We start from the raw sequence: 24,594 nt of genomic DNA, 5'->3' as shown, positions 1-24,594 counted from the left end.
GTTTTTAGCATGAAGGGCTGTTGAATTTTGTCAAAGGCCTTTTCTGCATCTATTGAGATAATCATGTGGTTTTTGTCTTTGGTTCTGTTTATATGCTGGATTAAGTTTATTGATTTGTGTATGTTGAACCAGCCTTGCATCCCAGGAATGAAGCCCACTTGATCATGGTGGATAAGCTTTTTGATGTGCTGCTGAATCCGGTTTGCCAGTATTTTATGGAGGATTTTTGCATCGATGTTCATCAGGGATATTTGTCTAAAATTCTCTTTTTTTGTTGTGTCTCTGCCAGGCTTTGGTATCAGGATGATGTTGGCCTCATAAAATGAGTTAGAGAGGATTCCCTCTTTTTCTTTGATTGGAATAGTTTCAGAAGGAATGGTACCAGCTCCTCCTTGTACCTCTGGTAGAATTCAGCTGTGAATCCATCTGGTCCTGGACTTTTTTTGCTTGGTAGGCTATTAATTATTGCCTCAATTTCAGAGCCTGCTATTGGTCTATTCAGGGATTCAGCTTCTTCCTGGTTTAGTCTTGGGAGAGTGTACGTGTCCAGGAAATTATCCATTTCTTCTAGATTTTCTAGTTTATTCATGTAGAAGTGTTTATAGTATTCTCTGATGGTAGTTTGTATTTCTGTGGGTTCGGTGGTGATATCCCCTTTATCATTTTTTATTGCGTCGATTTGATTCTTCTCTCTTTTCTTCTTTATTAGTCTTGCTGGCAGTCGATCGATTTTGTTGATCTTTTCAAAAAACCAACTCCTGGATTCATTGATTTCTTGGAGGGTTTTTTGTGTCTCTATCTCCTTCAGTTCTGCTCTGCTCTTAGTTATTTCTTGCCTTCTGCTAGCTTTTGAATGTGTATGCTCTTGCTTCTCTAGTTCTTTTAATTGTGATGTTAGAGTGTCAATTTTAGATCTTTCCTGCTTTCTCTTGTGGGCATTTAATGCTATAAATTTCCCTCTACACACTGCTTTAAATGTGTCCCAGAGATTCTGGTATGTTGTATCTTTGTTCTCATTGGTTTCAAAGAACATCTTCATTTCTGCCTTCATTTCGTTATGTACCCAGTAGTCATTCAGGAGCAGGTTGTTCAGTTTCCATGTAGTTGAGCGGTTTTGATTGATTTTCTTAGTCCTGAGTTCTAGTTTGATTGCACTGTGGTCTGAGAGACAGTTTGTTATAATTTCTGTTTTTGTACATTTGCTGAGGAGTGCTTTACTTCCAATTATGTGGTCAATTTTGGAATAAGTGTGATCTGGTGCTGAAAAGAATGTATATTCTGTTGATTTTGGGTGGAGAGTTCCGTAGATGTCTATTAGGTCTGCTCGCTGCAGAGATGAGTTCAATTCCTGTATAACCTTGTTAACTTTCTGTCTCGTTGATCTGTCTAATGTTGACAGTGGGGTGTTGAAGTCTCTCATTATTATTGTATGGGAGTCTAAGTCCCTTTGTAAGTCTCTAAGGACTTGCTTTATGAATCTGGGTGCTCCTGTATTGGGTGCATATATATTTAGGATAGTTAGCTCTTCCTGTTGATTTGATCCCTTTACCGTTATGTAATGGCCTTCTTTGTCTCTTTTGATCTTTGATGGTTTAAAGTCTGTTTTATCAGAAACTAGTATTGCAACCCCTGCTTTTTTTTGTTCTCCATTTGCTTGGTAGATCTTCCTCCATCCCTTTATTTTGAGCCTGTGTATGTCTCTGCGTGTGAGATGGGTCTCCTGAATACAGCAGACTGATGGGTCTTGTCTCTTTATCCAATTTGCCAGTCTGTGTCTTTTAATTGGAGCATTTAGCCCATTTACATTTAAGGTTAATATTGTTATGTGTGAACTTGATCCTGCCATTATGATATTAACTGGTTATTTTGCTGCTTAGTTGATGCAGTTTCTTCCTAGCCTCGATGGTCTTTACATTTTGGCATGTTTTTGCAATGGCTGGTACCCGTTGTTCCTTTCCATGTTTAGGGCTTCCTTCAGGGTCTCTTGTAAGGCAGGCCTGGTGGTGACAAAATCTCTAAGCATTTGCTTATCTGTAAAGGATTTTATTTCTCCTTCACTTATGAAACTTAGTCTGGCTGGATATGAAATTCTGGGTTTAAAATTCTTTTCTTTAAGAATGTTGGATATTGGCCCCCACTCTCTTCTGGCTTGTAGAGTTTCTGCTGAGAGATCTGCTGTCAGTCTAATGGGCTTCCCTTTGTGGGTAACCCGACCTTTCTCTCTGGCTGCCCTTAAGATTTTTTCCTTCATTTCAACTTTGGTGAATCTGGCAATTATGTGTCTTGGAGTTGCTCTTCTGGAGGAGTATCTTTGTGGCGTTCTCTGTATTTCCTGAATTTGAATGTTGGCCTGCCCTACTAGGTTGGGGAAGTTCTCCTGGATGAAATCCTGAAGAGTGTTTTCCAAGTTGGTTCCATTTTCTGCCTCACTGTCAGGCACCCCAATCAGACGTAGATTCGGTCTCTTTACATAATTCCATACCTTTTGCAGGCTTTGTTCATTTCTTTTTCTTCTTTCTTCTTTAGACATCTCTTCTCGCTTTATTTCATTCATTTGATCCTCAATCGCTGATACTTTTTCTTCCAGTTGATGGAGTCAGTTACTGAAGCTTGTGCATTTGTCACGTATTTCTCGTGTCATGGTTTTCATCTCTGTCATTTCGTTTATGGCCTTCTCTGCATTAATTATTCTGGTTATCAATTCTTCCACTCTTTTTTCAAGATTTTTAGTTTCTTTGTGCTGGGTACGTAATTCCTCCTTTAGCTCTGAGAAGTTTGATGGTCTGAAGCCTTCTTCTCTCATCTCGTCAAAGTCATTCTCCGTCCAGCTTCAATCTGTTGCTGGCGATGAGCTGCGTTCCTTTGGATGGGGAGATGCACTCTTATTCTTTGAATTTCCAGCTTTTCTGCCCTGCTTTTTCCCCATCTTCGTGGTTATATCTGCCTCTGGTCATTGATGATGGTGATTTGGTACTGATGGGGTTTTGGTGTGGGTGTCCTTCCTGTTTGTTAGTTTTCCTTCTAACAGTCAGGCCCCTCAGCTGTAGGTCTGTTGGAGATTGCTTGAGGTCCACTCCAGACCCTGTTTGCCTGGGTGTCAGCAGCAGAGGCTGCAGAAGATAGAATACTGCTGAACAGCGAGTGTACCTGTCTGATTCTTGCTTTGGAAGCTTCCTCTCAGGGGTGCACTCCATTGTGTGAGGTGTGGGGTGTCGGTCTGCCCCTAGTGGAGGATGTCTCCCAGTTCGGCTACTCAGGGGTCAGGGACCCATTTGAGCAGGCAGTCTGTCCATTCTCAGATCTCAACCTCCGTGTTGGGAGATCCACTGCTCTCTTTTCAAAGCTGTCAGACAGAGTCGATTGCATCTGCAGAGGTTTCTGCTGCTTTTTTTTTTTTGTTGTTGTTGTTGTTTAGCTGTGCCCTGTCCCCAGAGGTGGAGTCTACAGAGACTGGCAGGCCTCCTTGAGCTGCTGTGAGCTCCACCCAGTTGAGCTTCCCAGAGTCTTTGTTTACCTACTTAAGCCTCAGCAATGGCGGGCGCCCCTCCCCCAGCCTCGCTGCTGCCTTGCAGTTAGATCGCAGACTGCTGTGCTAGCAATGAGGAAGGCTCCGTGGGCATGGGACCCTCCCGGCCAGGTGTGGGATATAATCTCCTGGTGTGCCCGTTTGCTTAAAGCGCAGTATTGGGGTGGGAGTTACCCGATTTTCCAGGTGTTGTGTGTCTTAGTTCCCCTGGCTAGGAAAAGGGATTCCCTTCCCCCTTGCGCTTCCCAGGTGAGGCGATGCCTTGCACTGCTTCAGCTCTTGCTGGTCAGGCTACAACAGCTGACCAGCACCGATTGTCTGGCACTCCCTAGTGAGAAGACCCCAGTACCTCAGTTGAAAATGCAGAGATCACCTGTCTTCTGTGTCGCTCACCCTGGGAGCTGGAGACTGGAGCTGTTCCTATTTGGCCATCTTGCTCCGCCCCCGCACTTTTCTATTTCATTAAATATTTTTCAAAACCAAGATTTTTCACAGTTGCATAATACTCATTTGAATAAATATACTGTAATATATGCAACTAGTCCCCTTAACTGTTACTTTTTTCTCATACATCTTTGTGTATATGTGTATTTGTATACATATATGTATACATTCATATATAATATGAAGTAAGCATAGTACAGTATATTGCATACATAGCATACATACATAATAAATACATGTATGTATAAAAATGTACATATGCATACCTACACCCATAGACCCACTAAGAGAGGCAGGCAGACTGACGGGCTCTAGAATTAAATATATCAGTATATTAACAGAGTTTTGCTTTGGATGTTGGGAGTAAGGGCACTTTTTACTTTCTTTCACAGTTTTCAGTATTCCTATTATTTTCAGACCAGGAGTGTTACTATATAATCAGAAAGTAAAAACCTGAACTGTTTTCATTCTTGAGAATTAAAAAATGGATAATTTCTTAAGCTAGCACAGGCAGGTAGGGAAATTACCAAAATACTACATGGTAATTAAAATTATAGCAATGTTCATGTTTGTGATCCCCCCACCATCCAAGAGCAGAACATTAAATGAGGTCAGAGGAGGTGCAGTCTTTCAGGCTCCCATGAGAATTGCCAAATGGGGCACTTATGCTTTTTGGGACGAGGTCTAGGTTTTATGTTTTTCTTCTTCAAAAGTCTTAAAATAAATGAAAATTGTCACAGCAAAATGCATTTTTCCCTTTCATTTAGAACATTGAAGGCTACACAATGTCAGGTGACACTGGAAGAATTTGGCTTGAATTTTTAAAGTTGCTTGATAGGGAAAAGGGAGATGAAAATTACTTTGAAGAATTATCCAGCCAAAGTTGGTTAATGTGGGCTATGTTAGAATAACGTAAAAATTTTAGACATGTAATCAATCCATTGTGATTGCTCCAGTTTTTCAGGACAATTAAGAAATAGCCTCTATTGCTCAGAGTCTCAAGAAATAGTGCAAAAAAGGCATGGATACTTTATTGGGTGCTTGTTAGATTATTAAATAGGTGACAACTTAGAGGTGTTGCCTAAACTTTTTAACTTCTTGTATGGCCTTGTACAGTTTATAAATTTTAGAAACAACACTGAGAGGACAAAAAATATCTAGAAGACTTTTTAAAGGTGCATGCATATATATGTATATACACACATGCATTTCAGACCAACCAATGAGGGATAGGTATGGCAAGAGGAGAGGGAACAGAGGACCGAAGAAGAATGAGAGGATGTTGGGAGGTGGAGAGAGAGATAAGAAACAAAATAATTAGAGAAAAATTAAAAGATGTATTTATTAGGTATAGGGTGAAAAAGTTTTCCTAATTCCTGAATTTGAATGATTTCAGAGTGTTCCTGTTTGGTTCTGTATCCAAAATAATTTATTCTTAGGTAAATCTGTGAGGGATTAAATGACACTAGGGACAAATAATGAGGCAATGAGAAAATTATGAAGAAATGAAGGAGAAGAGCAATATCTTCTTCTTTGCTCGGATTCATAATACATGGATGTTTGAGAATCACTATTGTCTAGTGTATAAGGCTGACTTCCTCCCATTATTTCCTAATCCATAATGCTCCTCCTTTTTTACCCCATCATCCTTCCCTTAAACCACATGTGCATCATTTCTTTCACCTGGAATGGATGTCTTGTGTTTCAAAAATGTTTTACCTTATCACTGTTATTTTCACTTCTGAACTAAAGGTACATTGCTTGTACAACCCCCTTTTTGCTGTTTTGATAAGGTACTAAATTGAATAATGTACCTTTAGCCCAGAGAGCAGTATAGGGCAAGTTACTTAGTTTGTGAGAGGGCCTAGGCAACCGACTGCTGAACAGATATTATCTCCTTGTGATTTCATTTCATCTGCTCATTATTAGGTACACTCTAAGTATTGTGGTATTTTCCTTGGAAAACTTTGGTCCTAGTCAGAAAGTCATCTCCTAACAATTGTGCTGCAAGTGATGTAGCATGATAAAGTTACCTTTAGTCATGACATAGTTGTGTCAATGACCTTTCAGTTGCATATTACTATTATATAATTTTCGGGGGACATTTCATGTCTTAGTGCTTTTTGTAATTTGGGAATTTGGCAGTTTGAAAATGTATGGAAAGCACTACAGTTAAATTGTCTCTTTTTTTTTGGTCATCCAAGTTTCGTTGGGTTCTTCTTGTTTCCTTATTTCCCTTTGACTATTTGAGAGGTAGGAAACCAAGGGAGAAGGAAATGAACTCCTATGGTGGAGCAAATTGAAGCATCACTTCTGCTTTTTTTTTTCTTTTAATCCAGATGTACAGTAAACATGGACAGAACCTAGAGAGTATAGACTACAGCCAGGTTATAGAACAATGGGTCTCAGTAGCAGGCAATATGTTAGTTCCGATATCTGGGTAGTCAGCATGGTTGAGAGTGTGGAAGCTATCATTCATAGGTGAGTTGAGTAAAAGAACCAGGGTAGCTGGTAGCAGGCAATATGCAGAGATCCAGGTGAACATTATAATTCTGACAGTGGGATTGGAGTTCATGGTACTGTTGTTCCACATCAGGTATCCTGGAAGGTAATAGGTTTTTGTGTAGTCCTTTGCCTGAAGTTTAAAACATTTTTTTCATTTAAAAATAAAGACAGGTTTAGAAAGTACACACACAATATATGGTTTAATAAATTATTACCAAGTAAATGCCTTTGTAACTAACATCCAGGTCAAGAAAGAAGAACTATGCTACCCACCCCAAAAGCTCCTTTTGTGGACCACATCCTAATCCCAACCCAATTGCCCCATAGAAATAAACATTGTCTTGACTTTCTTTGGACTTTTTATGGTTTTATCACCCAAATTTGCGTTTCTAGGTATTATTGTTTTATTCTTGTGCATTTAAAAAACTTTGATATGTCTTTTAAGTATCTCTTAAATGTATAGGCTTTCCCTCTATCCCTTACTTTTCCTTTCTTTTTTTTTGAGATGGAGTCTCGCAGTATCACCCAGGCTGGAGTGCAGTGGCGCCATCTCAGCTCATTGCAAGCTCTGTCTCCTGGGTTCACACCATTCTCCTGCCTCAGCCTCCCGAGTAGCTGGGACTACAGGTGCATGCCACCACGCCTGGCTAATTTTTTGTATTTTTAGTAGAGACAGTGTTTCACTGTGTTAGCCAGGATGGTCTCGATCTCCTGACCTTGTGATCCACCTGCCTCGGCCTCCCAAAGTGCTGGGATTAGAGGCATGAGCTACTGTGCCCAGCCCCCTCATCCCTTACCTTTCTTTATGATTAATCTTCAAAGAACCTATGCCATCTGACTTACAGAGCATCTCACTTTCTGGACTTTTCTGACTGCAAACTCAAGGTGCAGTTTACCATTTTTTTTCCTGCCATTTATATTTTCTACATATTGGCAGCTGGATCTAGTGGCTTGATCAGACTTAGTTTTGATATCTGGCAAGATTATAAGTGGTGTCTGACAGTCATATATGGGGCAGATAATGTGTGATTGTCTCTCTTTTTGTGATAGTAGTAGCTATTGGTGATTAATGACAGTATTCGTTAACTCAGTTTGAAAAGTAGTGATATTCTCTGCCAATGTCATACTGAGTGGGGAAAAGTTGAAAGCATTCTTCGTAAGAACTTGAACAAGATAAGGATGCCCACCACATTCACCACTTCTCTTCAGCATAATACTTGAAGTCCTAGCCAGAGCAATTAAGCAAGAGAAAGAAATAAAGAGCATCCAAATTGGAAAGGAGGAAGCCAAAGTATCTGTTTGTCAATGATATAATGTTATACCTAGAAAACCCTAAAGGCTCCTTCAAAAGCCTCCTAGGTTTGATAAAATAATTCAGTAAAGTCTCAGGTTACAAAATCAATGTATACAAATCAGTAGCACTGCTATGCACCAACAATGAAGAAGTTGAGAATCAAATCAAGAACTCAGTCCCTTTTACAACAGCTACAAAAAGCAAAACACCTAGAAATATACTTAACCAAGGAGGTGAAAGATCTTTACAAGGTTAATGACAAAACACTGCTGAAAGAAATCATAGATGACAAAAACAATGGCTCATGGATTGGAGGAGTCAATATTGTGAAAATGACCATACCGTCCAAAGCAATCTACAGATTCAATGCAATACCTATCAAAATACCAATGTCAGTTTTCACAGAATTAGAAAAAACAATCCCAAAATTCATATGGATCTAAAAAAGAGCCTGCATAGCCAAAGCAATCCTAAGCAAAAAGAAAAAATCTGGAGGCATCACACTACCTGACTTCAAATTATACTATAAGGCTACAGTAATGAAAACAGTATGGACTGTACAAAAGTAGGCATATAACAATTTGAAGAGAATAGAGAACTCAGAAATAAAGACAAATACAACCAACCCATCTTGTATGAAGCAGACAAAAACATACAATGGAAAAGGACTCCCTATTCAATATATGGTGCTGAGAAAATTGGATATCTGCATGTAGAAGAATGAAACTGGATCCCTAAATCTCACCATATACAAAAATTAACTCAAGATAGATTAAAGACTTAAATTTAAGACCTGAAACTATACAATTTTAGAAGAAAACATAGGAAAAACTCTTCTGGACGTTGACCTAGGCAAATAATTTATGACTCATATCCCAAAAGCAAATGTAACAAAAACAAAAATAAATAAATGGGACCTATTTAAATTAAAAGCTTCTGCATAGGAAAAAAATAATCAACAGAGTGAACAGACAACCTACAGAATGGGAGAAAATAGTTGTAAACTATGCATCTGATAAAAGACTAATAGCCACAATCTACAAGGAACTCAAAGAAATCAGCAAGAAAAAATCAAATAATGCCATCAAAATGTGGGCAAATGACATGAATAGACATTTCTGTTTTCAAAAGAATATATGCAAATGGCCAAGAAACATGAAAACATGCTCAATATCACTAATCATCATGTAAATGTAAATTAAAACTGCAATGAAGTGCCACCTTACCCCAGCTAGAACGGCCAGTATTAAAAAGTCAGAAAACAACAGATGTTGGCATGGATGTGGTGAAAAGGGAACACTTCTACACTGCTGGTGGGAATATAAATTAGTACAACCTCTATGGAAAGCAGTAGGGAGATTTCTCAAAGAACTCAAAGTAGACCTACCATTCGATCCAACAATCCCACTACTGGGTGTCTGTCTAAAGGAAAATAAGTCATTGTATGAAAAAGACATGTGCACGCATATGTTTATTGCAGCACAATTCAAAGATATGGAACCAACCTAAGTGCCCATCAACCAAGGAGTAAAGAAAATATGGTATATATACATCATGGAATACTATTCAGCCACAAAAAAAGGAATGGAATAGTGTCTTTTGCAGCAACTTGGATGAAGCTGGAGGCCAGTATTTTAAGTGATGTAATTCAGGAATGGAAAATCAAATACTCTATATTCCCACTTGTAAGTAGGAGCTAAACTGTGGGTACACAAAGGCATACAGAGTGGTGTAATGGACTTTGGATACTCAGAAGTGGGGATTGGGTGAGGGATTAAAAAAAAAAAAAAAAAACTACATACTCTGTACAATATACATTGTTTGGGTGTTGGAATACACTAAAATCCCAGACTTTGCCAGTATACAATTCATCTATGTAACCAAAAACCACTTGTACCCCTAAAGCTATTGAAATAAAACAAAAACTTACAGAGAAGTAGTGATATTCTAATGTAACATTTTTTTCATTTATTAGTTGGTGTTGTGGACTGAGTTGTGTCCCTCAAAATTCATATGTTGAATCCCAAACTGCAAGGTCACTGTATATGGAGTAAGGAAGTAATTAAGGTTAAATGAGGTCATAAAGGTGGAACTCTAATTGATATTATTAGTGTCCTTATAAAAAGAGACACCAGAGAGTTCATTCACTCCCTGCCATGTAAAGACAGCAGAAAAGCAGACATCTGCAAGCCAGGAAGAGACCCCTCACCAGAAACCAGACCTTGCCAGAACCTTGATCTCACAGCCTTGAGAAGAGTGAAAAAAATAATTTTCTGTTGTTTAAGCCACTCGGTCTACAATATTTTGTTCTAGTAGGCTGAGTTGACTAACACAGTTGGAATACTTTTAAAAAAAGATAGTTTCCCCATCCATTATTTGGTTATTAAGTGATACCGTTTATATTGAAGAGACAGTGTAAATGTTTGAGGCTTTCTCTGTGTGTACTTATCAGTTTTCAAGGAAATGAATTGGCTCCCCATCATCCTCTTAAACTGAGTAATTCTTTTCTCTTTACAATATCATTATGAACTCTTGAACTTAAATATATTTGATGGGTTTCAATCCATTTCAAATATTGTTGTCACTGAAGCACGTACTGTTTCATAATTGAGTAATGGGAGTGTTGACAAGTTGGCTCCTGAGTCCTTTAACAAGACTCTAGTCTTTAAAAGCTTTTTTATTGCCTAGTATGACACAATGTTTCTGGTTCATTTTATACATTCCTTGCTTCAAACTTAGGATCAGCCATTCTACGTATGTCACTTGTTTCTATTAATTCGTAATGGTATCTCAATACCACAATCTTGGTGGAAAAGATACTTATTGTTACTTTTGATAACTGTTTTTTCCCACTAGCCCTTTATTCTATCTCTCTATATCTATCTATCTATCTATCTATCTATCTATCTATCTATCTATCTACCTACCTACCTATCTATAAGACAGTGTTGTCCAACATTTTTGGCACCAGGGACAGGTTTTGTAGAAGACAATTTTTCCAGACTCGGGGGATGAGGTGGATGATTCCAGGATGAAACTGTTCCATCTCAGATCATCATGCGTTAGATTCTCATAAGGAGAGTGCAACTTAGATTCCTCCCATGTGCAGTTCACAATAGGGTTTGCATTGCACTCCTATGAGAATCTAATGCCAATGATGATCTGACAGGAGACAGAGTTCAGGTGGTAACATTTGCTCACCCACTGCTCACCTCATGCTGTGTGGCCTAGTTCCTAACAGTGCAACCTGGTTCCATAGACTGGTACCTGTCCATGGCCCAGTGGTTGGGGACTCCTAAGAGATAGGTCTGACTCTGTGCCCAGGCTAGAGTGCACTGGGACAATCATGGCTGACTGAAGCCTTGATCTCCTGGGCTCGAGCAGTCCTCCTGCCTCAGCCTCCTGAGTAGCTGGGATTACAGGTGCAAGCCACTACATCTGGTGGTCATTGTTTATACATCTTTTCAGCAGAGAGAGCTAAGAAATATAAAAATAAATTCACATACACCCTCCCAAGACTGAACCAGGAAGAAACGGATTTGCTGAACAGACCAATAACAAGCTCCAAAGTTGATTCGGTAATAAATAGCCTACCAACCAAAAAAAGTCCAGGACCAGATGGATTCACAGCCAAATTCTACCAGATGTACAAAGAAGGGATGACACCATTCTTACTGAAACTATTCCAGAAATTTGAGGAGGAGAGACTCCTTCCCAACTCATTCTATGAGGCCAGCATTATCCTGATACCAAAACCTGGCAGAGACACCACAACAACAAAAAAAGAAAATTTCAGGCCAATATCCCTGAACATCAGTGCAAAAATCCTCAACAATACAGTTGCACACAAAATCTAGCAGCACAACAAAAAGCTAATCCACTGCAATCAAGTAGGTTTCATCCCTGGGATGCAAGGTTGGCTCAACAAACACAAATCAAGAAATGTGATTCATCACATAAACACAACTAAAGACAAATCCACATGATGATCTCAATAGATAATGCAGAAAAGGCTTTTTATAAAACTCAACATTCCGTCTGGGCATGGTGTTTCACGCCTGTAATCCCAGCACTTTGAGAGGCCGAGGTGGGCGGATCACAAGGTCAGGAGATCGAGACCATCCTGACTAACACGGTGAAACCCCTTCTCTACTAAAAATACAAAATTTAGCCGGATGTGGCGGCTTGCACCTGTAGTCCCAGCTACTGGGGAGGCTGAGGCAGGAGAATGGCATGAACCCGGGAGGCAGAGCTTGCAGTGAGCCGAGATCACGCCACTGCACTCCAGCCTGGGTGACAGAGCGAGACTCCCATCTCAAAACAAAAAACAAAAAACTCAACATTCCTTCATGTTGAAAACTTTCAATAAACTAGTTATTGAAGGAACATACCTTGAAATAATAAGAGCTGTCTGTGACAAACCCACAGCCAGCCTCATACTGAATGGGCAAAATCTGGAAGCATTCTCCTTGAAAACCAGAACAAGGCAAGGATGCTCTCTCTCACCACTGCTATTCAACACAGTCCTGGAAGTCCTGCCCAGAGCAGTCAGGCAAGAGAAAGAAATAAAGGACATCCAAATAGGAAGAGAGGAAGTCAAACTATTCCTGTTTGTAGACAATATGATTCTATATCTAGGAAACCCCATAGTCTTGGCCCAAAAACTCCTTCAGCTGATAAACAACTTTAGCAAAGTTTCAGGATACAAAGTCAATGTAGAAAATCACTACCATTCCTATACACCAACAACAGCCACAGCAAGAGCCAAATCAGGAAGACAGTCTCATGCACAATTGCCACAATAAGGACAAAATACCTGCTAATACAGCTAACCAAGGAGGTGAAATATCTCTACAATGATAATTACAAAACACTTTTCAAAGCAATCAGAAAAGACACAAACAAATGGAAAAACATCCCATGCTCATGGATAGGAATAATCACTATCATTAAAATGGCCATACTGCCCATTGCAATTTACAAATTCAATGCTATTCCTATCAAACTACCAGTGACATTCTTCGCAGAACTAGAAAAAACTAGTTTTAAATTCATGTAGGACCAAAAAAAGAAAAAAAGAAAAAAATGAAGGAGCCTTCATAGCCAAGGTAATCCTAAGCAAAAAGAACAAAGCTGGAGGCATCACATCACCCAACTTCAAACTACACTACAGGGCTACAGTAACCAAAACAGCATGGTACTGGCATAAAAAACAGGCACACAGAACAATGGAACATAATAGCTCATAAATAAGGCTTCACTCTACAACCATCTGTTTTTACACAAATATGACAAAAGCAAGCAATGGGGAAAAGACTTTATATTCAATAAATGGTGCTGGGATAACAAGCTAGCCATAAGAAGAAGATCGAAATTGGACTCCTTCCTTACATCACATACAAAGATCAACTCAAGATGTATTAAACACTTAAATATAAAACTTAAAATTGTAAAAACCCTGGAAGACAATCTAGGCAATACCAATCTGGACATAGGCATGGGCAAAGATTTCATGACAAAGACACCAAAAGCAATTGCAACAAAAGCAAAAATTGGCAATGTGATCTAATTAAACATAAGAGATTCTGCACAGCGAAGAGCAAAGGAAACTACCAGCAGACTAAAAAGACAACCTACAGAATGGGAGAAAATAGCTTGCAGACTATGCATCTGACAGTGGTCTAATATCCAGCATCTATGTTCTCACTTATAAGTGGGACCTAATGATGAGAACACATGGACACATAGAGTGGAACAACACACAACAGAGTCTTTCAGAGAGTGGAGAGTAAGAAGCGGGAGAGGATCAGGAAAAATAACTAATGGGTACTAGGCTTAATATCTGGGTAATTAAATAATCTGTACAACAAACCCCCATGACACAGTTCACCTATCTAAAAAACCTGAACTTGTACCCCTGAACTTAAAAGTTAAAACAAATGTAAAAAACAAATTTACAAGAGAAAAACCAACAACCTCATTAATAAGTGGCCAAAGGACATGAACAGACACTTTTCAAAGAAGACACAACATGTGGCCAACAAACATGAAAAAATGCTCAATGCCACTGATCATTAGAGAAATGCAAATAAAAACCACAATGAGATACCATCTTACGCCAGTCAGAATGGCTCTTTTTAAAAGTCAAAAGTAACATGCTGTTGAAGATATGGAGGGAAAGGAACACTTATACACAGTTGGTGGGACTGTAAAGTAGTTCAACCATTGTGGAAAGCAGTATGGCAATTCCTCAAAGAGCTATAAACAGAGCTACCATTGTACCCAGCAATCCCATTACTGGGTGTATACCCAGAGGAATATAAAGCATTCTGCCATAAAGACACATGCACACAAATGTTCATTGTCACACTAGTCACAGTAGCAAAGACATGGAATCAACCCAAATGCCCATCAATGACAGACTAGAAAAATAAAATGTGATACATATACACCATGGAATACTATGCAGGCATAAAAAAGAATGATGTCATATATTTTGTGGGAACATAGATGGAGCTGGAGGTTATTATCCTTAGCAAACTAATGCCAGAACAGAATACCAAATGCTGTATGTTCTCACTTGTAAGCGAAAGCTAAATGATGAGAAGTCGTGAACACAAAGAAGGAAACAATAGACACTGTGGCCTATGTGAGGCTGGAGGCTGGGAGGAGGGAGAAGAGCAGATAAAATAACTATTGGATACTAGGCTTAGTACCTGGGTGATGAAATAATCTGTAAAACAAACCCCGTGACAGGAGTTTACCAATGAAACAAGCCTGCACATTTACCCCTAAACCTAAAATAGAAGTTAAAATAATAATAATAATAAAGTACTTTGTAATCTTAAAAAATTAACAAACATAAAACCTGATGAGTTTATATTGATACTTGCCATTCAAATGCAGTGCCATATATATAGATTTCTGGTTAACTTTTTTTTCTGTTCCATCCTATTTGCTGTCTTTCCTACCAAGAATTGTGCTTTTTAAGGCCAGAAGGGATGACAGAACTAGAATACCCTGAAAGTATTCATTGATCTTATTAATAGAAATACAGGAGCCTCAGAATAACAATACGACTACCACCATAGTTGGATGAATATTAAATAAAAGCAGGAAAGGAATTAGAACAGAGAGAAAAGAGGAGGAAGGAATAATAGATACCATTCTATTGAAGGTTTGGTGGCTATTGGTAGTTTTCCTCATTCTCATATTTTGCCTTTGTGATACCTTGTCTCCTGAAGTTTTATGAAACATTCATGTGTTTTTGGTTTTGCTTTAGTTCCTCTATTTTTACTGTCTATGTACTTTTCATACAACTTTTTGTTTATTTTTAAAATTTTTTTTAATTGACAAATAATAACTGCACATATTCATGGGGTGTATAGTGATGTTTCAAAACATACTATGTGTAGTGATCAGATTTGGTAACTGGCATATCTATTATCTCATACCTTTATTATTTCTTCATGTCATGAACATGCAATATCTTCCTTCTAGCTATTTGAAACTATGTATTATTGTTGAAAACTACAAAGAAGTTTGAAGAATAGTACAATGAACCGTTGTATACTTTTTGCCCAGATTCACCAATTTTTAATAATGTGTCACTATATTTATAAATATATAATTCTTCCTTTCTACTTAATATTTTAATATGAGAAATTTTAAGCATAAAGTTGAAAGAGTTTTACAGTGACCACTCCTGTAGCTGCTGCCTAGATTTTACTGTTAAATTTTGCTATAGTTTTATCAGTGTCAGTTTATCTATTCCATTATCTATATATTAATACATATTGATGCATTAAAAAATAATTTGCAGAAAGACATTCATGATCATGCATCAGAAAAATTAATATTGTTTATATGACAATGCTCCCCCAAATTGATCTAAGCATTCAATGCAATCTCCCTCAATGTCTCAGCTGGTTTCTTTGCAGAAATTGAGAAGCCGACCTAAAATTCATATTGTATGGAAATGTAAGAGATCTGGAATAGTCAAAACAGTCTTGAAAAAGAACAAAGTTGGAAGACTCTTCCCAGATTTCAAAATTTACTACTAAGTTACAGTAATCAAGAATGGTGATGACATAAGGATAGACATAAATCAATGGAGTAGAATTGAGAGCTCAGAAAGAAACTCTCACCTTTATAGTCAATTGTTTTTCAACAAGGATGCCAAGACTGTTGGAGGAAAGAAAATATTCTTCAACAAATGGTGCTGGGAAAACTGAATATCAGCGTGCAAAAGAATAAAGTTGGACCTCTATTACCCACCATGTGCCAAATTTAATTAAAAAAGGATCTTTGATATGCAATGTACAAAATAAGCAAATCTATAGAGACAGAAACTAGATGGGTGGTTGCCTAGGACTGGGTGGGGGATGTGGTTGGAAGAAAATGGGAAGTGACTGATGGGTATGGGGTTTCTTTTGGGGATGATAAAAATGTTCTAAAATTGATTGTCCTAATGGTTGCATAACTGTGAATATACTGAAAACCATTGACCTGTATGGAAGTCATAGCCCAATAAGCTATTAGAGAAAAACAACTGCAGAAACCAATACACTTTCTCCAAAATGGTTCAACATTTATATTAATAACTAGGGTTCAATATTTGTTTATGCATTTCAGTTTTGATATAAAAATTACATAAGATGAAATGCAGAAACCTCAAGTGAACATTCTATAGAACATTAACATCACCCTTGGAAGTTCCTTCCTGTCATCCTTCTAGTGAGTTTTCTCCTATGTACCACCTAAGGCATACTTTAATCTGATTTTTTCCAGCACTTAATTATCTGCCTGATTCAGTATTTTATATAAAATGCATAATTTAATAGGTACTTTTTTATGTAAGACTTTCAGTCAGTATGCTATTTGTGAGATTAATCCATATTGTTGCATTTCTTTAGTGACTGAGTCATATTCTATTGTATGAATATACCAGTGAATATTGTTTTAATGATACTTAGGCTCTGTTTAGTTTCTGTATATTATGAATAAAGGTGCAGTGAATATTTTTAAGTAGGCTTTGTGTGAACCTATGGTTTAATTTCTTTTGGATTAATACCTGGGAGTGGAATTGTTGAGTCATAGGGAAGGTGTATGCTTAGTTTCATTTAAAATTGCCTCAGTTTTCTCAAAATGGTTGTATCATTTTATATTCCCATCAACCAAGCATGACAGTTCCAATTGTTCTATAATCACTCTAATATTTGATGTCAGTCTTTTAAATTTTAACCATTCTAGTGGTTTTATTGTAGTATCTCAATGTGCTTTTAATTTGCATTTCCCTGATGACTAGTGATGTCGAGCCCTTTTCATGTGCTTATTGGACATTTGTATATCTTCTTTTGTGAAGAGTCTCTTAAAATCTTGTGCCTCAAGTATACATATGTAACAAACCTGCACGCTATGCACGTGGACCCTAGAACTTAAAGTATAATAATAAAATAAAATAAAAATAGTTACTCTATCAGAAATGGGTTCGAGTTAAATTATCTTGGAAATGCAAAAACATATGTAATCTCCCTTTTGTAGATTCAAAACCATATTAGCATATTAAAGACCCTTAGAGGTTCGATAGAAAATAAATCCCATTAATTTTGTTTAAAAAAAAAAAAAAATCTTGTGCCTATATGTCAGTTCGGTTGTTTTTAATTTTATTGTTGAGCTGTAAGAATTCCTTTTATATCCTGGATACCAGTTCTTTGTCAGATGTATGTATTGTGAATATCTTCTTTCAGTCTCTGGCTTGCTTATTCATATTAGTAATTGTATATTTTGATGAGTTTTTTATCCACTTTTTGTGGTTATTCCTGTCTTTGCCCTGTCCAAAAAATCCTGCTTAATCTCAAGTCATAATGTTTTGTTTTTTTATATGTTTGTTTATAAAGGTTTGTTCCTCTGTGTTCCTGTAAAATTTTATAGGTTTTTATGTTTTATGTTTTTAGTCCATGACCTTTTATGTTTTAATTGATGATCTTTCTCAAATAATTTTTGCACTTGGTAATGAAGTAGGGATTCAGGCTCATTTTTTCTAATAGGGATATCCAGTATACCAGTACCATTTTTGGAATATGTTTTTTCCCTATTGGATTGCTTTGGCACCTTTGTTGAAAATCAAATACTCTATCTCTATTCTGTTTCATTGATTTATTTGCTGATTCTTAAGATGATACCACATCATCTTAATTACTGTACCTTTATAATAAGTCTGGAAGTGAAGTTTGTGATCAACCGTCATCCCAAGATTATGCAGAAGATCTAATAAAGAAAAGCAAGCTTTTAAGTAAATTATAATCAATGCCTTCATCTTTATAATATGAATAATGATTCACTTGGAGCATTTTCAGCTTGTTTATCTGAACCATTATAGTTTAAAGTCATTACCATTTCCTGGGAAAATTGCTCTAATAATTTGTATAATTTGAGGCATAATCCTTAGGAATATTTAGACCTAGCATTAGGTAATGTTTCCTGGAACTCTTGGTCAAACTTGGGCTTTCAGGACCACTACACTAGTTTTGTACCGCTCAGCTCCAGGGAGCCATTTACACTGGCATAGTTACTAGGAAGGTAAATAAAAGCAAGAAAGAAATTAGAAGAACAGAGTGTAAAGATGAGGAAAGAGATAAAAGAAATATTTGTGGTATAAAGTGATAGGTCATCATGTGTCTGGTATCTTTTAGATAGATTAGTAAGGTTAATTTCAACCATTTATTTTAATTGTATCAAAAAAGTAAAGCAGATAAAAGTAGAGCTTTCTGGCTAAAGTATATGTGTATAAGATCACCACAGATCATCCCCTTTACACCTCCCCTTTTATCACTCACAGTCCCTAAAGCTGAAATCCAGCATATAGTAAGGTTGTTACGTTGCATATTGCAGTTTGGACATTTATAAATTATGGAGGCCAAAAAGTGGTGTGCTTTTTTGCCAAAGTGGAAACTATATGTTTATAATTCTTTGAGCTTTTTTGACACTAAAGCAGTTGTCTCATGGGTATAGCATCTCCAATCAATTTCAACCATTGGGAATCCTGTGTGTAAGATAGATTTATGTAAGAACATTATATATATTGAGGTTGCTAACATGTGTCTAGTTAAAAATGTAATGAATAAACTACAATTTTATATCTAAACTTACATAGTTTTTTATTTCTCCATTTGTTCCAATTTCTTTCCATGTTCTGTTGACTAACAGATGCTCAAAAAGTTAATATCAGCATGATTGCCTCAGTCAGAAACTGACTTTTTCCTAACTGGTTAGAAATTAAAAGTTGTCATTCCTTTCCATTATGTGAATAGGAGAAGGTAGAGAAATTTGCTGATTTCTATTACTGTTGCTACCCATTTTAAATAATTTTTTTACTTATGAGTGTTCTGGCATATCATCTTGTATGCATGGAATTACTGCAAATGTGATAACATTGCACATGATATCATCATGTTGGTGTTAGGCAAAAAGTTATAGTTTAGTTCCTTAAATTGAATATCAATGACAATGCAGACTTTATATTCCTTGAGAGTAATTGTCTACATGATATGGTAGTGAAGTAAATATGAACATAATTTAAAAGAACTGGCTATCTCATTTAGGGTGTGTTCAAGAAACAAGACTGTTTTAAGTGGATCAATAACACTTTCTTGAAAAAATCGTTGACTTACATATACTTGGGCATCTGTTTATCCTCTAAATCATGGAAGCTTCTTTGAAATGGTGATTCACGTTTTGTATGGTTTACTTTACAGATTTTATCTGGTATTCTTTTATCTTTTTTGATATAATTGTCCCTTTTTCTGAGACTATTAGAGCCTTCAGTAGGCAACTCGATTTTAACAACTTTGTTAATTCTACAAGTGCCATAAACTGCAGAGAAGCAGTAATAAGTAGGATTGCATTGCTGGTCTGACATCTGTACAAAGAGAAGAGAAAGGAAGGGTTGAGTAAGAAAGTGTGTCAGACTGAAGTGCAGGATCTAATAGTTTTGGCCAGGCCAATGGATAGTCATTGAGCTAAAGTCATCTGTTAGTGGAGTCATTTGACCTACAGGAATGGGTCTGTACTAGTATTCCTCTGTGCTCAGTCATTGCTTGGGGAGCAGCCTGGGTGAAGCATGGGCTTAGGGCAGCCATGAGAGTCGATCTAGAAGGGTCCAGAACCTTAGGCTGTCAGTTAACCGTGACCCTTGCACAGATTTGAGCATCACATTCCCATGGCCTCTACATTTCCAAGTTCACTTTTCCACACAGGTTTGTGGAACATTTTGCCCATGTGTGTTTCCCATGGTCCTGTCTTCTTGAGGGGAAACTTAGAAGAGAGAGGGTAGTTGCTTGGATCACAGTTTCCCACTGTTGTGGTTAGCCCTGAAGCCTCCATCTTGGCAGGAATAATTTATGCTAATAAGAAAGAGGTTGATGATAAAAATCAAGTATAATCTCATGTCAACAAGTGGCGAAGCAGCAAATTGCCAGGTTGTTGCTGTTTTTAAGATCAAAGCTCATTGATTGACCATAGGCATATAAGACAGATCCTGGATTCTTTAAGCCTGTAAAGAATTCTGCACCTCCATCTTCCAAACCTGTTTATTAAATCTCTTCCTCACCCATGCTTCCACTGATTTCTGTAAGATGGAGCTAATTAAAGGACAGATTTTTTTGGCATGACGAGAGCATAAAGTGACAGTAGATTTTGAGTAGTATATAAATAGAAGTTACTTTGGAAATAATTGCTATATTTGAGTGACAAGTATTGAGAAAACACTGTTAGCTTTAATATTTGAGGGAGTCATACGTTTTCTAAATATTAATCACTAGCCTGTTGCATAGAACTGGAGCTTTTGAGATTTGGGAAGGTCCGTGGTGGCAGTGGTACATTTTTTCCCACCATTGGTATGTGATTTTATGTAATCAGTGTTCGATAATAAAAAAATTATTAAGACTGCATTTTTTTTTCTGTTGGTTACAAATGAAACAGCCAGAACTGTAGCATTCCTTATTTTTGTGATCCTATTAAACTATGGTTTTCCTGATTTCTGCTCATGTTGTAAAATACCATGGGAGCTTTCATGCAGAACACTTGCTTTACTGAAAATGGTAGCAGAGCTTCTTTGCTGCCTGTGAGGTAAAGATCGTATTAGCTGTTGTGGGTTCCACCTGCTTTGATGATCAACCAGTAATTCTGTCAGAAATGCACAGGAAATGGTTGGTCCACTTGGTGTAAAGGCAAAAACCAATTTCTTCTTACTGCCTGTCAGCAGGCAACAGGGAGGCCTACGGCATGTTAGTGCATTTTTACATTGGCATAGAGCCCTGGAGTTAGACTTACTGAGTCTTAAATGCACTTAGAACACAGGTTTTGACTGCTTCATAGGAGACATTCCAGACTTATTTATGCTCAGCACAACTCTGAAGTTTTTATTCTTATTATCATGGTACTGTGGCCTTTTTGTTTGCTTCTTTTATCTTTGATGTTAGTACTTTTCCAAGGCCAAGTTAAAACAAATAACTACAGTTAAGTTCAACTTGTGTTAATCTGTTTACGTTTATGAAACAGCTTTACTGCAATCCTGAGAAAGATAATGAAACACAGGATATGTCTGTACATGCCTGGTAGAATGGAAAGCTGCAGTACTGTCAATGGGCCATCAATAAAGATATTCTTACCGTAAAATTAAGGTTCATATTATTTCCCAATTTTCTTTTTACAGTGAGGCTATATCTGCTGGTTAACTCATTTATCTGGAAGTAAATCATTCTAAATGATATTGGACATTTTCATAATATCCAGAAATAAATTCTAGCTTAAAATCTGATGATTTTATGTTACTCATGTTTTTTCCTCACCATTCTCGATCACTAATTTTTAGTTGGAAGTCTTGGATAATTTCTTCCAATGAAATTAGTTAGTAATGGAAGGAACATGACATTTGAAGGCAAAAGATGGAGTTCAAGTGTTAGCCTACTGTGCTATTCTAATCTAAATATTCATTTAAGCCTTCTAAACCTCAGTTTCTATATCTGAAAACATAGATAAATATTCCTGCATACATCACAGCATTATTACTGAGAGGACCAGAGAAGTATATGTCATATTATTTATAAATTGCAAAGAAATATGCAAATGTTTGTCATCATTTTTGTTGTTTGCAATGCTTTTAACTCAAGCTTCTTAACACATCGATCCCATGAATATACTTCCTTATGTGTCAGGTTAGATATAATAATATAACTTGAGAATATATGTTTCATTTTATTTTTGAAAACATACATATCTCAAGATTTTCTTGCCGAGGTTTCATATTATAAATGAGTAACAATCACAGCAGCAGAAATTTAGCTATAAGCACTGTCCATCTCTCCCCATCCCCAAAGTAAAATAACTGCTCTCAGTTTGAATAGGGAAATTAAATGTTTCTTTGCTACTTCTATTATAGCTTTTAAGAAACATTATTAAATGATTTCTTGAGTTGATTTTGCTTTAAGATTATTTTAATCTGTTACTCATTTGAGTCTGCATTGTTGAATTTTCTTTATCAAGGACATAAGCAGGTTAAATGTGTATTGCGGAAATGTCTTAAATGTCAGTACTATCGTCTGGCTGCCTTGTGAGTTCCTCATCACTGGGGGTGTTAATAAGGTGAGACTGAATGGCTAGAAATATTTTAGGTGGATATCATACATCATGTAGAGCCGAAGACTGGAAAACTGCTAATTCTATGCTGTGATCCTTACTTATGTTTATTTCCCAATTTAGATGATTAACAGATACAAATAGTTATTTCCTTCAAACGTTGCTTGTTCCACTTCAAAACTTTGGGAATGCATGCTACAGAAAAATCTAATTCAGTAGCATGTGAAAAAAAATACATCTCATTTTCCTTACCACCAGTTTTCTAAGCATTTTTTTCCTCTTTTGAATACTCATAATATTTTGTTTGTCTTATACCATTTATCTCATTCTATCTAATAAATACTAACTTGTTTATTTCTCTAAATGCCCTCATTGGGTTTTAAAGTTCTTCTGGGGAGATATTTAACAATCTCCGTATACCCCACATGAACTATTCAGAGCCAACATTAAATAAAATAAAGTTATCAAATTTCATTTATTGTCATTGGTGCCTAAAACTTGGGGAAAAGTTGTTATTGAATAAAATAGTATACACTTGGTTTCTTTCCTATCTGCCAGTCACAGAATCTACTCTTAGGAAATGTCATTCTGATTTAGGGTAATTTTCTAATATAGAAATCTCATTTACCCAAATACCATTAAAATTATCTAATAAGGTCATGATTTTTAAAAGGTCCCATTTCACATATTTCCAAATGGTATCCAAAAGTACTTATAAATAAAAAATTTACCCTAAATGAGCTGTAGGCATAGCTTCCCCATCCAAAACATAAAGTTACAGAGGTTAATTTCATGAACTTTTCTCTGGATTTTTAAGGTTAAGCTACTGGTAAAGAAGCAGTTGGTAATTTGTTCAGACTGGATGCCAGAATAGCTCTGTTGTCTGTTAGCTGATGTCTTTGAACCTTTGGGCTCACTTTTTATCAATGTGAGTTTATGAGAAGCCTTAAACTCTGGCATACTTCAAAGTCTGGTAACTTTTTTTAGGCCTGTCACCTTTCTGCAACCTTTCTTAACTCTCACATTAGGGGGAAAAAAACATGTGGGATCTCAAAAACTAAATAAGCATATTTTATTCTTTGGTTATCTTAAAAAATGCATTTTTTTTAAATCAAGGAAAATCATTAACTACATCAGTATTGACGAATTACATGTTGTAGTCATCATATTTTAATGAGTCTTCTCTAATATTTTTAGTCTGAGTTTGTAGAAAGTGGCAGATGCTGCTCTGGTTAAAAGGCTTTCCAACTGATTAATGTGTTCATCTCTAATTTAATTTTTTAAGAAAGACACGTATGACAGCGAGAAGAAAACGTTTCATCTTCACAGGAAATCTGGCAAAATATCATGGCTTTTGGTCAAAATTTGAAAGCAAATGGGAATCAGTTTCAAATATTGAAAAAGTTAAGAAAATGATTCTAGCTCTGGCTCTTGTCATTGGCTGTCTATTTCTTCGTTTATAAAATGATGGAAATAGATTAATTTCTAATACCTCTTTCAACTCCACTAGCATTCTTTTATTGATAGCATTTGTTAGGAAGAAATAACAAGATTTGTTTATGGATTGTGATAGGATATCAATAAAGGGGTATAACAAAGATACCTAAAATTTTTATCTGTGGACTACTAAAGAATGATCAGTCCACAAAAACAAAATAGGGGTTTTGTGTTAAGGGTAGCCAGGTTGAAGATATCTTCTGTTTTGAAATGTTAAAGGAATATCATCTACAAGTTTATGAGACTCATGGGAGTGGCTGTTGCATGGTAATATGGCATAGTTTTATATTGTATACATGGAATTTAAAAAGTACAAGTAGTACTGAAAAACATCTGTTACTTTCCTCATCCCTTTTGACTCCTAGATCAGTTTTTCCAGGGCAAACGTTACAAATAATTTTTGCTTTATCAACATTTTTTATTAACTTCGTGCTATGATAGATGAGGTACTCTTTGTGCTACTTCCCCTATCTTTCTTCTTCTATCTCCTCTTAATATGTTACTCTGTTTTAAATTAAATCAGTAAGCAATGTTTACATTATTTTGAATATGTACATATTATAAATATGTTGCTTATTGTATTGTCAGGTAATACTCTATGATTTTTTTTTATCTTTTTCCTATAGTTTCTAATTGCATTTCTTTTATTCCTGTAATGCATTTCTTTTTTTTTTTTTTTTTTTTTCCTTTT

At 36.6% G+C, this 24,594-nt stretch overlaps 1 protein-coding gene and 1 long non-coding RNA gene across 3 annotated transcripts in view; one reads left to right on the top strand and one right to left on the bottom strand.

Moving 5' to 3' along the window:
- The window catches only part of COL4A5 (collagen type IV alpha 5 chain), a 274,761-nt gene that overhangs the window by 71,136 nt on the left and 179,031 nt on the right, over positions 1–24,594 (top strand). The window lies entirely within an intron of this gene.
- LOC111536674 overlaps positions 6,299–24,594 on the bottom strand; it is a 48,727-nt gene continuing 30,431 nt past the window's right edge. The window contains exon 2 of the long non-coding RNA XR_002729792.1: positions 6,299–6,571. This is a non-coding gene — a long non-coding RNA (uncharacterized LOC111536674). The remainder of the gene's footprint in view (positions 6,572–24,594) is intronic.

Source organism: Piliocolobus tephrosceles, chromosome 12, assembly GCF_002776525.5.
Source record: "Piliocolobus tephrosceles isolate RC106 chromosome 12, ASM277652v3, whole genome shotgun sequence".
Classification (NCBI taxonomy): domain Eukaryota; kingdom Metazoa; phylum Chordata; class Mammalia; order Primates; family Cercopithecidae; genus Piliocolobus; species Piliocolobus tephrosceles.
The sequence above is the reverse complement of the archived record's forward strand: the minus strand, read 5'-3'. Positions and strand labels throughout refer to the sequence as shown.